Genomic DNA, 13,024 nt, shown 5'->3' on the forward strand with positions numbered 1-13,024 from the left:
TGTGTGTGTGTGTGTGTGTGTGTGTGTGTGTGTGTGTGTGTGTGTGTGTGTGTGTGTGTGTGTGTGTGTACTGGTTTGAAATGAGATAGTATGGTCAGAAAGACAAACATGCTATCTTCCTTGTCCAACATAAAGTCTCTGCTCTAGGCTTTTCTGCATTCTTCAGCACTTTGTAGGCAGCAAGTGCCTGCTTACTATTTCCTATAAATTGATTGGTGAATATTACATAGACAGAGAAAGGAAACACATACATCTTACTGCTCTGTGTTCTAATTATCTTATGTATAAAGTGGACAGAAATCATAAAGGTATTCAAAATTCTATTTGTAAAGTACTCAACAGAATATGCCCCATTTTCCCATCTGGGCTTCACGAAATTTATAAACAAATAAGGGGCTGGGGTACCCTTCAATCAGTGAAGTGTTTGCAGAAGAAATACAACAACCTAAGTTAAGTTCCAGAATACAGGAAAAATGTCAAATGTGGTGGCATTTATTTGTAATCCCAATACTTGGGAGGAAGAGGTAGGAGGATCTCTTGAGCTCACTGGAGAGCCAACCTAGGCTTCTCTGTGTGATTTCTAGATCTATGAGATTCCTTGTGAAAAAAAAAAAAAACAGGTAAGCATTTCCTCAACACTGTTTACCTCTGGACTCCACCATAGTACAGACATACACAACATAAACAAGAAGTTTTAATTACAGTTCCAATCATTCACAAATTAAGCATCTTTACTTGTCATCCTAACCCACACATGCTCAAATGTGTTTCTCCTACATATTTCAAGAATTATGTAACAGCTAAGTGGTAAATTTTTGATGTCATGGAAATCATTTATGTTATATATCCAAAAAATTATTTATGAACTTCCATCTAATTTGAATAACTAATATTCATACCTATGATCTCCCATAGGCCACAACAAAATGATCCCCACTTCTGCTCAACTGAAATTCTTTCCACGGTTCTCTATGTGACATGTTTCAAGGGTCATGTTTCAAGAGTCTTTCTGACTTATTTTTGTCTTATGAATGACACTCATTTCACAGTATCTTTCTATGCAGTGATTACAGGGAGTTTGAAACATAAGGCTCACACAAAGGATACTCCCAGTCTTACACCGTAAACTCACACTACTTCTAGTAGTCTGAGAATGAATTTGACACAACCTTGAATCACCTGGAAGAAAGCCTCAAAGAGAGATTGCCTACATTGCATTGGCCTGTTGTTGGGCATATCTGTAAGGAATTATGTTAACATAATTGATGTGAAAACAACCAGGACACTGTGAACAGTATCATTCCCTAAACAGAGAGTTTAAAACTGAATGAGAGCAAAGAAATCAAAGTAGGCACATGCAAACATATAGATACATTTATTTCTCTTTGCTTTTGAACATTAATATGACTGGTTATGTTAAGTTTCTACCATTTTGACTTTACTCTGATGATGGATTATAACCTGGAATTATGACCTGTATTGATTTTTTCCAGGATATTTATCACAAAAACTGAAGTAAAATTAAAATCCTTCTCTTCCGTAAAGTCATATAAATCTTTATCACACAGCACCTGCAGCCATGTGGAATGTATCCACTTAGCTCACAAAAGTTCACTGAAGACCTCCTGCTAGGTATTGTTTGATAAAGAGGGAACTCTATAATAATACATGCAAAACTATTTCCTGTTTTCTTCAAAATTACATTCCATGGGTGGGTTATAGAACATAAAATATATTCCATGTCAGACAGCATGAGTTAATAAAGAAAAAGAATTATATAACAAGGATAATGGGCAGTGTATGGGAAAAGTCAAAGGAATGGGTTGAAAGACATTAAGAATGGTCTGGATATAGATAGACATTGACATATTGGCCAACAGGATACTCAAAACTATGATATTGACTAAGATAAACCATCAAATGTCTGTAGCTACAAAACAGCAGGAGTCTCTAACAGGATTCTATATGCACCTCTGAGTAGGAGATATGATGGAAGACTCACAAAGATATAGCAGTGTTTAGGTGATGGGTTAGAAAAAAAGCCTCAGGAAAAAGTGGTACTACTCAAACAAAATGTAAGTTAAGTCCAAAGGTTGAGAATCAAGGCTGACATGCTCCCATGTTGCATAGCAACTTCCTGTAGGGGAGAAAAGCTTGGCTGCAGGGAAGTATTGTGTGGGCTTGGCCTAGCTGCTATAACAGGCATGTATTATAGGTTTTTATGTTGTTGTTAGAGTCTATGGCTCCTGGAATACTATGGAGGAAGTCTGTTGGGGAGCCTCTAGATTAGATTAACTGAGGTAGGAAGACCCACCTCAAATGAATGCAACATAATTTTCAAAAGCTAGGATTCTGGAGTAAATAAAAACTGGAAAGTAAGCTGAGAACCAGCATTCATGTCTCTCTGCTTCCTGAATGGGAATTGAATATGAACAGATGCCTCATGCTCCTGTGGCAATGGTGGACTGTATTATTAAACAGTAAGCCAAAATTAATGTAAGTTTTTCTTAGGTATTTTGTCACAGCATTGGTAAGGTAACTCAAAAGAAAGAAGCACTGTAGAAATCAGTATATATATATTGACTTTTTCAAGAAAAACAAAATAAAGTGATAAAATATATTTCTTCTTTTGAGCTAGAAAAATCTTTTAGGGTTTGTTTGCTTGCTTATTTTTGATGAATTTAATAATTATTTGGTTTGTGCTTAATTGATTTGGTGGAACTACAAAGGTGTTTAAAAGGCTACAAGACAGAAGGATGTTGGAGTTGTACTTGTGAGAAGGCCATGGAATCTGATTCATAGGCAGTAAGAAGACATTAGAGATCTGGCAGATTGGGATCACCTATGGAAGTAAAAAGAGAACAGGCATAAGCTGTGAGGTCCAGGAAGGAGAAAATAGGCTAATGAGAATGTGTGATGCCTTTTCTACAGGACTCATAGTTCACAGAAAAGTTGAAAAAAGTCATCTTCTGAGAAAGATGTCATTGTATCTATTGGTAACAAGGAAAAAGTCATTTGATGTGACAAATTTGGAGGATAGGAGATGAATGGATTAAACTTACCTGAGCAAAATGATGATTGTTAAGCTCAGAGAGGGGTAGTCTAGACTTTGGCTAGACTTTATTAAGATCTGTGCTGCTGCTCTGCTGTTGGCTCTTTATGCAGAGTCACTAATATTTCACAGAAACCTACCGCACTATTTTCTCAAACAATTCTGCCTGTGCATACATAAACCTTTCAGAAACCTTATCTCTCTTTTCTACTCAGGTAGATCTTCCTTGTCTTCAAGACCAAGTTCACACTAGGAAGTAAGTAGTGATGTGTAGAGGAGAGCTGTGCCTTCCCAAGGGCTTCTGTATCATATGGGACCTCCTCTACAACCATCTGTATCCTAATTTCCCTACAGCCCTTCTACAGTCTTCTATAGTTTCCTCTTTGTGTGGGACTTCGTAAGGGTATCCTGGGTCATGGTTGAGCAGGTGCCTAGAACCCCGAGATTCTACGTGGAATTCTGCACGAGAACCGGCAGGAGTTCGGTCCCCCCCATCATCCAGGATCCTGAAAAGCAGTCACATCTCCATAGAGTCACATAGGCCAGGCTATAGGCCTCAGCCCCTAGGGATTTACATACTAATGAAGACCAGAGGGCAGAGCAAATTAAACATTCCTCCCCCAGATGCTCCCCCAATACTCCCCCTTTCTCCCTCCCTATATAACTCAGGACTGCCCTGAGTTTTTGGGGGTATGCCTAGATCCATCTATTATCTGCCATGACAATAAACCTTTTTGGAACCAAGGACTTCCTCGTGTTACTGGGGCCTGCCGCCAAGGCCCTCGGGCTGCTGGAACCATAGGGTCCCCTCCCTAATGTGGGACCCGCCACGGCGGCAGCCCCTCTGGGGTTTGCGCCGGAAGCCCCTCTGGGGTTTGCGCTGCTGTGGAGGCCTTCTTAAATTTTCCCCACATCTTTGCATGCATAGTTCTTGTTACTCATTCTGGTTAAGAGCTGATTAAACTTGAACACAACTATGTAATCCAGTGCTTCCTCCTCTCTAGTAATTTCTAATAGAATAGCTCTAGTGGTGGTTTTAAGAATTTATATATCTAGCCCTTTCCCAGGTGATGGTAATGCCAGTAAGAAAGAGGAACATGGTTAAGGGCTGTGCTGGAGTCTGGGGCAAAATTATATTCAAGCATGTGCTATGATGGAGCTCAGATACATTTGATGGAGAACCTTTGGTATGTAGACTGAGTGGAAAGGTAAGAAGTGAAGTACCTGAATGTAAAGTTCTGACCGGTCTTGGCTAATCTTCACCTGGTGCACTCTTCCATTGGCCAGATTCTCTGTGCTCATGGAGAACACATGACTTTCTCCTTTGCCTTGTTGATATCGAATCTGTAAACTTCCTTGAAAGAAAAAAGAGGTAGGGGAGACTATAATTAACAGTAGCAAAGCCAACACAGAAAAACATAATAAAATTGTTCATAAATTGGTTATTTCTGTTTTTTTGGGTATTAGTGATTCAACATTAATTTTTAAAAGACTTCATGTTCATCAGAGTTGAAATTCAAATTTCTAAGTATGCATACAAAATAAAGTGACTGTGTTTCTGTGCTATTGTTGTTATTGTTGTTTTGTGTATGTGCCATCTTAAATTGAAATGCCAGTTTGAAATCACCTCATAATTTCAGAACTCTTATGAATGAGACAGGAATGTCAGGGTTTTCAAGCAAGTTGTACTACACAGAGATACCCTGCTCCAAAAAGGCAATTAGAAAGAAAGAGAAAAGGGAGAGACTTTGAAGAAAAGGAAGACGAGAGAGGGGAGAGGGAAGAAGAGAGAGAGAAAAGGAAGCAAGCAATCCACTTTGACAAGCACACCCACAGACCTGTTTTGCAACTGTAATGTGAGAACATGAATGGGACATTGTTACTTTCATGACATGGTTCTCCCACAATCACCTTCCCCTTAGGAGTCTGAGAGATCTCCCTGTTTCCATCCACTGAGATGTAATGTAATATCTCCAATTAAAGTGTGGTGTGCTTAAGGCAAAGTGAACAATCTAAATGTTTGTGGTTCCTTAGGATATTCAAATTTTATCAGGAGAGTATTTTTCAAGGAACTGTTCACTATCCATGAGATCAGTAAAGCAGTTTAGTGAATCCCAACCTCAGAGCTTGCCTAATGGGAGGAAATTAAAGTGGCTTTAGGAGAGACTGGAAAGGCATATGAAGGACGATCCTTTATTGCTGTTTTAAGTGTGTGGAGGAGGCAGAAGATTGAGGGATCCACTAAGACAAGAGATTACATCAGAAAAAGAATAGCTATTATAGTGTGGATATTCTTTTATTAATTTGAAAGATCCTCTTTAGGAAAACATGACATAGAAGAAAAAACATTCATGGCTTTGTTTTCCTATGCATGTGCTCATTTCAGCTTTCCAATATGGCTACTTGAGGTGGTTGAGCAGAGTGGTCCAAGTGCATAACAGAGGATGCTTTCTCCATTCTGAGGGGTCAGCTGTACTGTACAGTTGGACTCTATCTCAGACATCAGAGGTACCCAAGAGAGCAGAAAATATGTGAACAGAGTAAACTGTCATTCTATCAGAGACATTAAGGAGAAAGGTACATTTACTCAAATTTACACCAAAAGGATGGATTCCGATGTGTCCCTTCCCATTTTCTCTTTATTCAACCTTCCTCAACTCACTAATTTTTGCCATATCTGGCAATCATAGGAAAAAAAAGAGTTTGCATTCAAAACTGATATTCTTGCTTATGATTCCAGTACTTGAATCCCCTTTTCTTTTCTCCGTATCCTTCTGTGAAAGTAAATATCCACTGGCTCTTTCTTCCCTAGGGTTCTCTAAGCCCCATACTCCTCCCTCAAACCTACACAATGGTAAATACTTTGGGTTTATAGTCCCAGAGGTAGTAGTCTGTCACAGGGAATGTACTATCAATATAACAATATAACAGTCTAAAGAATATGCCACGTGCCAGGTCAGAATTGGTAGAACACAAGGAGTTTCACTCTGGTTTTCCCACGCCTACAGCTGGCTGTAGGGAAGCATTGAGATACAACTCCAGGGGCAAGAAAGCACAGTCTGAGATGTGGGAAAACTGGAGATGGTTCAGGGGTCCCCTGTCCTCAATGAGACTAGTGCCAAGGGGGTTCTCTGACTCTTGAAATCCAAGCACTGCTGGGAGTCTCAGAAGAGCAGAGAACAGAGTCAGGAGGCTTGCTGGCTGTGGACAGGATCTAGCCCAGGGCCAGAGTAAAGGTGAGCCCTGGCTTGTCTCAGCAGTGATTGTCCTTAGCTTGGAGGAGGTAGGCTGGCAATGCAAAAAGGCCTTTTATAGGAGAATTAAGCTGTGGCTCTTTAGGCAAATGCTTTCTCCATGGGTCCCACAGCATATCTTGATGAAAGAGACAGTACATGGTTCTAAACTGCTTATTGACTCTTTGTGGAGGAAAATGGATCCATACCTATACCTGTACCCACTTCTCAGAATATACCTGAGATTAAATACCTTTTCAGGGAGGAATGTCTGGGGAGGGAAGGTTATTGGCTAAGCCCACCAGGTCTGTCAGTGCCTCAATAGCATAGCAATCTTTGTTTTGGGCCTACATGAGTTTCCTTATGTGGGGAGTGTGGCATGTGTTCAGGGCCAGGAATCTGTCAGGGAGCAGAAAGAGGGGAGTCACCTGAGTCTCAGGTGTACGCCAACCTAGTCTCTGGGTCTCAAACTGCTCTACATACCCAGATTCCTGGCATGGTTTTACCATCCAACAATGTATCATTCTGCATTTATCTTCCATATGGTCTCACTTTTCTACCTATTGCACATCAGCAGTGCTGTACATTGAGAGGACACTTCCTCTGCATGACAATGGACAGAGATTTTCTGTTTACAATATGAAAATTAAAAGTAAAAGTGATTATTTATGAGATGTAGTTATCTCTTCTGTTCCAAATAGGTTCTTTAAATAAACACTTGTATTAGAATGGAATATAGTCTCCACAAGTACCCCATAATATTTTAGTGGACCATTTTAATGTTGATGCACTCAAATTATAATCTATCTTTTCTTCATTTTTATATCTTTGAGATAAATCTACCTCTCTGTCTCACTCTATCTCTCTCTGTCTCTTTCTCTGTCTCTTTCCATATCTGTGAGTGTGGGGTGGGGGGAGGGTGAATTACTACTTAAAAATAATAGTGAGTTCTGGTGAGGATGTCTCAACAGGTAAAGGTGTTTTGCTACTTGGACCATCCCCAGGTCCCACATGGAAGGAGAGAACTGACACCCAATGTTGTTTTCTTGACTTACACACACATGGCATGTCACAATCCACACTCATACAGAAACATACAATGAATATATTAATATGATTAAAAAAATTTTAAGTGAAAACGGTAATATAAAACGTTTTCGTTGTTTTTTCCTGAGACAGGGTTTTTCTGTATAGCCCTGGCTGTCTAAGAACTCACTATGTAGACCAGGTTGGTCTCAAACTCAGAAATCTTCCTGCTTCTGCCTCCCAAGTCTTGGGATTAAAGGCGTGCATCACCACTGCCACTGCTCGGCATACAGAACTTATCTTACAGAAAAAAAGTAGAACTAAACACAGCGATGAGGATGCTACTTCATAGGAATCACATTCACATCTTATAAAAGAAATACCCTCATCAAGCTGTACAGAATTTCATCATTTGCCTTATTAAACCTATCTCATTACAGTTAAGTTTTTGCCTTCCATGTTCCTCTAGAAAGTCTTTGCTTTTCCTGCTTTCATTTTGCAGACATAAGAAAACAACAAAAAAGAAAGAAAAAAATAGAAAGTAATGAAGGAAAGAAAGGAAGGAAGGAAGGAAGGAAGGAAGGAAGGAAGGAAGGAAGGAAGGAAGGAAAAAGGAAAATATGGGGAATTGAAGAATTTCTTAATGTATTCACTTAATTATTTTTAAAGACACATGGTGCAGAAACTAAATCTAGCTGCTACCAAAGGTCAAAAGCTTCCTTTAGAATCAAGAAGCCAAGGTAGCCATTACACTCTGGGCCTTCTATAGAAGTTTTTACACTAGTCCCCTTTTCATTCATCCTTCAGAATTCAGCATGATGTTGAGTCTCTCAGAAAACTACAAGGATTCTTCAAGATCATAGGCCTGTCATCATCTTTATAATTCTAGATCTATGGAAGAAAACAAAAGAGCTCAGAGTTAATAGAGACATAAAGAAAAAAATCTCAATATTTAAAAAAATGTTTATTTTTTGAGAGTTTCTTAAATATATTCTGACCGTATCCAGCCCATACTGACCCTGCTAAATCCTCTCAGAGAAAATTCTTTACAGATCTCAAATAATACAAAAAGAGATGTGGACAGCTTCTTCAGTAGATGGTGAAAAACACACTAATAACACCCACACAAGAGAACAAAATGAAATTGCTTTTAGATTATGTTCAGAAGATGACCTAGAACATACTCAAAGTTAAACTGTATAATCTAAAACTATAATACATATATATATATATATATTTATATACATATATATTATCATATAATATATATTATAGTTTTATAATATATTTCATATATATGTATGTATATATACATATATACATACATATATATATAAACTTTCCTTAAAAAATATGAGCCAAAATTAAAGGTGATAATAGCCAAAATATAAGTGGGACTGAATCAACCTGAGATGTTTTCTAGATCATCAGCTAGAGAAGGCATTGGTATGCAAGCCTGATTATATTAGTTTAAGCTCCAGAATCCATAGAGAATAAAAGACCTGACATGTGAATGCCATTCTCTCATTTGTGCTTTGGCATATGTACTTTCTTACACTTAAATGCATACTTCATAGGCCCACATACACACAAATAACACATGAATTAAAAATCATTTTAAAGGCTTTTGAGCAGCATGCAAAACTGACAACATGTAAAAATGCTGACCAACATAATGAGAAAAATAACTTCCCATCAAATTCTCTAGCAAGAAATTTAATGAAGACTAAATACATAAAGAATTCACTACTTAACTGCCATACAAAATAACCTAGATGAAATGGAAACATCCTGAGTAGATATTTTAAAGAAGACACACACTATTCTATGGTAATAAAAAGGGCTCAATCAGAGAAATGTGAGTCAAAATCAAAGTGAGATACAATCTGTTACTGATAGGCATGTGTACTATTGAAACGACAAGAGGTGACAAGAGATAACAAGAGTTACCAAAACAATGAAAAACACAGGAACTCTCATAGAATATGCATGAGAATGTATATTATATAGTTTAAAAAAAAAACAACGTGAATGGTTCTATACAAGTGTTTAAGATGAGGGAGTATTGAGTTGGCTCAGTGGATAAAGGTGCTTGCTGCCAAGGGAATGAACTGAGTTAGATCCCTAGGTCCCTTGGAATAGGAAGAGAGAAATGACTCATCCAAATATTCCTATGATCTTTACATGTGCACTGTCATGTCCTAAGAGGAAATATTAAATGGATGCTAAGTCCACCAGTACACTCAGTGCATGGGCTGCAGTTTACAACAAGAATAATTTCAGCACTTTAATAAGAAACAAGCACTTCCTGTCTTCCACATCAGCATCTACCTTTGGTGATTGCACATGGGATAGATACTCAGGTGGGGTGGTCTTGAGACGGCCCCTCCTTCAGTTTCTGTCCCTCACTTTGTCTCCATATTTGCTCCCTTGAGTATTTTGTTGCTCCTTCTAAGAAGGACCGAATCACCCTCACTTGGTCTTCCTTCTTTATGGGCTTCATGTGGCCTGTGAGTTGCATCTTGGGCATTTCAAGGTTCTAGGCTAATATCCAATAATCAGTGAGTGAATACCATGTGTCTTCTTTTGTGATTGGCTTACCTCACTCAGGATGATAATTTCTAGTTCCATCCATTTACCTAGGAACCTCTCGAATTCATTGTTTTTAATAGCTGAGTAATACTCCATTGTGTAAATATACCACATTTTTTGAATCCATTCCTCAGTTGAAGGACATCTGGGTTCTTTCCAGCTCCTGGCTATTATAAATAAGGCTGCTATGAACATAGTTGAGCATATGTCCTTGTTATATGTTCGAGCATCTTCTGGGTATATGCCTAGGAGTGGTATAGCTGGATCCTCGGGTAATGCTATGTCCAATTTTCTGAGGAACCGCCAGACTGATTTCCAAAGTGGTTGCACCATCTTGCAGTCCCACCAACAATGGAGGAGTGTTCCTCTTTCTCCACACCCTCGCCAGCATCTACTATCACCTGAGTTTTTAATCTTAGCCATTCTGACTGGTGTGAGATGGAATCTCAGGGTTGTTTTGATTTGCATTTCCCTGACGACTAAGGATGCTGAACATTTCTTTAGATGCTTCTCGGCCATTCGAGTTTCTTCCGTTGAAAATTCTTTGTTAAGCTCTATACCCCATTTTTTAATAGGGTAATTTGGTTGTCTGGAGTCTAATTTCTTGAGTTCTTTGTATATATTGGATATTAGCTGATAAGAGCCTGATATGGATATCTCCTCAGAGGCCTTCAAGAGTCAGACATATTCAGAGGCAGATGCTCACAACTAGCCATTGAACTGATCATGGGGTTCTCAATAGAGGAGTTAGAGTGAAGACTGAAGGAGCTGAAAGGGTTTATGGCACCATGAGGAGAGCAACAATACCAACCAACCACAGCTCCCAGGGTCTAAACCACCAGCCTGGGAGCACTTAGGGGGGGGATCCAGGGCTTCAGCTGAATATGTAAAAGTGGAGGGCCCTGCTGGGCATAGGTGGAAGAAGAGAACCTTGACCTCATGAAGGCTGGATGCCCCAGGGGGTGGGAATTTTGAGGGTGGGGAGGTGGGAGTGGGGGGGTGTAGATAGAGGTTACATCCACAGAGAAGAAGGAGGAGGGGCGAGGGGATTGGGGGTTCCGAGGGGGTGGTGGGGGATGTGGTAAGGGGACAACATAGGAAATGTAAATAAATCATCCAATAAAAAAATAAAATAAAATAAAATAAAATAAAATAAAATAAAATAAAAAGAAACAAGCATTTTTTTCTATTTCACTGCTTTGGTTTACACTAGCAAACCAAATATTTTACAAAATATTCCACAACCTTTCTTCCCTTTAGCTCAAAATGTGTATGCATAGAATCAAGTCCAATTACTGTAGCAGGATGTATCCCAGTGCACTTTACTCTTATCTGTTCTCCTATGTCCTGGTTAGGAGCCTTTCTTGGAACATAGATAAATACGTGGAATGCTGAAATTAAGAATTTCTTTAAGTTTAACTTCTGATTGGATTGATATTAGGATTTAACTGTTGATCTGACAAAATCTGAAATCACCTGGAAAGAGAACCTTAGTTGAAGAATTGTCTACGTTATTGCATCATCTGGGCTTGTCTGTGGTGGACTGTCTTTACTTTTCATTGATGTAGGAGGACCCAGACAACTTAGAGTGACACAATTTTTGAGGTAAGAGACCCTGAACTGAATGTATAGAAGAAGAAAATGCAAGCAAGCCATGAAACAGACAGGCCTGAACACATTTACTTATCTCTGCCCTTGACTGTACATGCAATGTGAATAGTGTTCCCCTTACCTGTCTCTTTGATGTCCCTGTAACAATGCACTGCTGTGTAGAGTTATACACTGGATAAAACCCTTTCTCTCACAGGTTACATTTTGCCAGGGTGTTTTATTACAGAAAGAGAACTGAAACCAGAACAGCTGCTAACAAATCTAATCCAGCTCATGGCTTCAAACCTGTGCTTTTAACTCAGTCTTCAAATGTACATGAGATACTGGATCCACAAGAGATACTTTTTCCTATATGTGCTTAGAGATCCCATTGAGCCACTAAAGATTTATGTTTCTTTCCTTAAAGACCAAATTATACTTTACATTCATTAAAATGAAAACATTTTTCCTATTTGTGTATGGTTTATGTGATTTGAAGTCATTAGGACTCAATGCAGTAATTAGACCTGCAAAAAGTCCCATTGATGCAGCTTGATAAATTTCATATTATGCTTTTTGATATAACTTCTTTTGACTTTAGACAATCTTCATAAAAACATTCAAGCTTTAAAATATCTGAAAGTAATGTCATTTTTACATGTCTTTGAATACTCTTAATGTTTTTGACAAATGTAATAATAAATGTAGTCTTTATTCAGTGCCATTGTAAGCACTTTATTATGAAACAACTATATTCTTCTATTTCACTGCTTATACACTGGGCATAGGCACTGATGGAATGCAGGAATATTTGATGACCATCTGAGACTTAGTGCCTAGTAAGTAGAATGTTACTGAGAGTTATTACTTTCCTCTCATGAGAAACTCTCTCCCATGTTATTCATCTCTGTGTTGTCTTGTAAATGATTCTGCTTATGTAGGCCATCTATTGACATGGTCCACGTAAAGTGCACACCCCTTGAAATGTATAGTATTACAGCTGCCAACTCATAAAAGCAAGGTACCGGAGAACAATGGAGAGCCACAAGCAGTCATTACAAGATGGTCAAAAGAAGTATTTCAACAGAGCTAATTCAGCTCTAAACAAGAAAGACACAAAGGGTTTCAGAGAAGAAACATTTTTGAATTGGTGTCTAGAAGACCAAGCAAAATTAGTTTTTATATCCATCACTGATGAAAAAGCTAGACTCAGAGTGAACACCTAAAACCTCAGGGTCAGATACAGTGTACACATGTAGATCCCCAGTGTTAACTGGCCAGTCAGCTTACTCATTCAAATAATTTCAATTTGTGAGAAACCCTGTCTCAGAAAACAGACAGATGGAAAGCCATACAGTAAGACCCAGACTTCTGCTTCTGACACCCACACATGTGCACACAAGAGCAAATAAACACAAACACCTATACATGAATTACACATATAAACACCCATACACACAGCACAAGCAAGAGTTAAAACTAGAATGCTTTATTAGAGGAAAGGATAAAAAATAATAAATGCATAAATAAA

This window comes from Grammomys surdaster, unplaced genomic scaffold, assembly GCF_004785775.1.
Source record: "Grammomys surdaster isolate TR1022 unplaced genomic scaffold, NIH_TR_1.0 1087, whole genome shotgun sequence".
NCBI lineage: Eukaryota > Metazoa > Chordata > Mammalia > Rodentia > Muridae > Grammomys > Grammomys surdaster.